Below are 2747 nucleotides of genomic sequence, written 5' to 3'. Positions count from 1 at the left end.
TTTGATTTGCAGGTTTTTTCTTGAATTATTGGGCATAAGTCTCAGCCTTCAATTTCTCATTCCTCAACTTAATTTCCTTGTATCTATCTTTGATATCCTTCTCTTTTTCCACAGGCCTGGTGAATGAAGAGATCTCCATGCTGAATTGTCTATCAATAAGTTGAGTTTTTGATTTTGAGGGCTGGTGTGTTTCTTCTGAAGTTGGTGGGCCTTCACTTCTTCCCACCATTGTGTCAATGTCAATGATTTCCACTGATCAATGGTGTCTTCCTGTTCAGTTACAGGATTAAGCTTGGGCCTCTCCCTGTAACTAATCTCAAATTGTTCATATGTGGTTTCCATGGTTGAACTAGAACCTTCTTCCCTGGTTCTTTTTGCATTTTTTTCTTCATTTTCTGGAGTCTGTAAAAGAGGAGGAATATTCATTGGTTCTCCTAGTTTTTGAACTTGCAGAAAGGAACTTGTATCAATCTATTTTTCTACATCAATTAACATATTCTCCACATCAACTACAGTATTTTCTATGTCTATCAAAGTGTTTTCCAACCATTAAGACTGGTTGGGAAATCTCTCAATGTCTCTCCTGGGATGATGTATGAAGGGACTAGTTTGACTTTGAGCCTTAGTTTATTTATGACTCCATAAGGGTCATATTGCTAGATAAAAATGTTCTTAAATTTCATCAGCTGCAGAATCTTATCCACCTCTAGTCCGGCTTCCCAATTATTACAAATAAAAGTGCCTAATTGGTTTTTCATCTTGAATTGAGTTTTCTTCTTGGTTGCCAGGAATTTAACTTCCTTAGACTTTATTATCTACCTAAAGTATTCTAATGCAATTAACCTCATGGGGAGGTATTTGGGGAGTTTGTAGGGGGGAAGTTGGCATCCATATATCCTTATCTCTGTGTGGTGCTGGTATATACACCAGTCTCCCACTTTGTTGTTCTTTGTCAACTGTAAAACCCTTTTACTTTCCTGACTGATCCTAGGCTGATAGCTACTAGTTAGCATGTTTACAACAGGATGCACAAATGAATCAATGAAGTCTTTGTAGGAAAAAATAGTGGAGTATTGTTGGATCACTAGTGTCCAATAGATGACTGATCTTGGGTTGCCTTTGGTGTCTAACTTCTGAATGTTGAATGGAAACTTGTCTGAATGATAGTAGAGGAACACATGAAACAAAACTGAAGACTATTTGAAAACTCTCTCATTTGGTAATCTAATGAATTGTTCATGCATCCTGTCTGCAATGAACTGAGCATAGTTATACATTATAGAAGGAGGCTTTCCTGGGAAAAATATAGAGAGGAAATCCAGGACAACCTCATCCACATGCTCATCTGTGGTGTATCCTAAAATGAAAGAGAGCATGTTAATAATTTTTCTTCCTCTCTCAGAAAAAATGGTGGCAGCATAAGGAGGACTATTTGTTGGAGTGCGAGACTCTTTAATGATGAAAGTTTGAATAATTTGAACTTTCTTAGGTATGTCTAGTTTAGTGTAGAGATCAAGCAAGCCTTCAATTGAAAGTGGGGTCTCATTTTGGCTTGGCTGGTGTTGAGCCCTGGAGAAGGTATGTTATTATCGTTTATTTTGTCATCTTTTCTTTAAAACTCATAACCTCTTCACATCAAGAACTAGGTAGATAATAAGAAATTATGATAAAATCTATAGGATTTGTATGTAACGTGAAATAACTAATAATTACCCTTTTCTTATGCAGGAAAAGGAGAAAATGGAAGATTGTCGTCCCAAAGGAAAAGACAGGACAAAGTTAACTGTTGTCCCTTTGACAGGGAACCGCATGCAAACAAGGCGATCCAAATTGGAGCGTATCAACCGGGAAAGGGAAAAGGAGATACCAAATCGGTGCAAGAGAACAAGAGGATAATTGAGAATTAATAGTTTGGCGAATCCCTCGGGATCCTTTAATTCTGAGGGATTGCTATCTTAACATTTTTTTGTATCGTTGATATCTCTGCTCGGCTGTTATAAGAAGGGGCAGCACTGCTAGCCCGAGGGGATGAATTGTTGTTGTTTTTATGAAATTCTCCTTTGTATTTGGAACTTTGATCATCGACTCTCGTTGAAGAGTGATTCACTGTAACTCTGTTTTGATGCTTTAATATAAATCTGGTTGTCGTTCCATCTTTGATTCTAGAGTAATCTCAAGCAGTGTGTCCCTGGAGGCTAAGGGCCCGGCCCTGGTGGAACACTTGCTCCTGTACCATTATTTCCAATTCGTGTGTGGTTTGATCTTCTTTCTTAGCTCTGTTCAGTAATCTGATGTGCTTTGTTATTTTACATAACGGTTCTGTTATATTTTGTTTATGCTCAACTAAGTAATGTTGTTCTCTGTAACAGGAATGTTGTGTTGTTCATTCTGACTTTATAATGCATTGTTGTTCCTTTAACCATTGATATAACATTGCTATTCCTTTACATATTTCCCTTGCTGTTCGATTATAGAGTAACTGTGATGTACAATCATAAATCCGTATTACTATATTTATCTATGGTTTGCACTTAAACACGATTGTTGTTCAATTGGGATTGTTGTTCCATTGCGAATCACGATTGTTATTCTTTATAACTGTGATTTATACTTGTTGTATCGAAGTCAGATTACTGTTCCTTTCAATATTAAGCGTGTCGTGTGTGATATTCGTCTTGGTTTATTGTACATTTATATTTGATTCAAGTTGCTATTCTATATTTCATCTCTGTTAGTTGTTGTTCTAT

Source organism: Pinus tabuliformis, chromosome 4_1 (assembly GCF_031772625.1).
Source record: "Pinus tabuliformis cultivar Carrire ecotype Pingquan chromosome 4_1, CPIR1, whole genome shotgun sequence".
Taxonomy (NCBI): Eukaryota; Viridiplantae; Streptophyta; class Pinopsida; order Pinales; family Pinaceae; genus Pinus; species Pinus tabuliformis.
The sequence above is the reverse complement of the archived record's forward strand: the minus strand, read 5'-3'. Positions refer to the sequence as shown.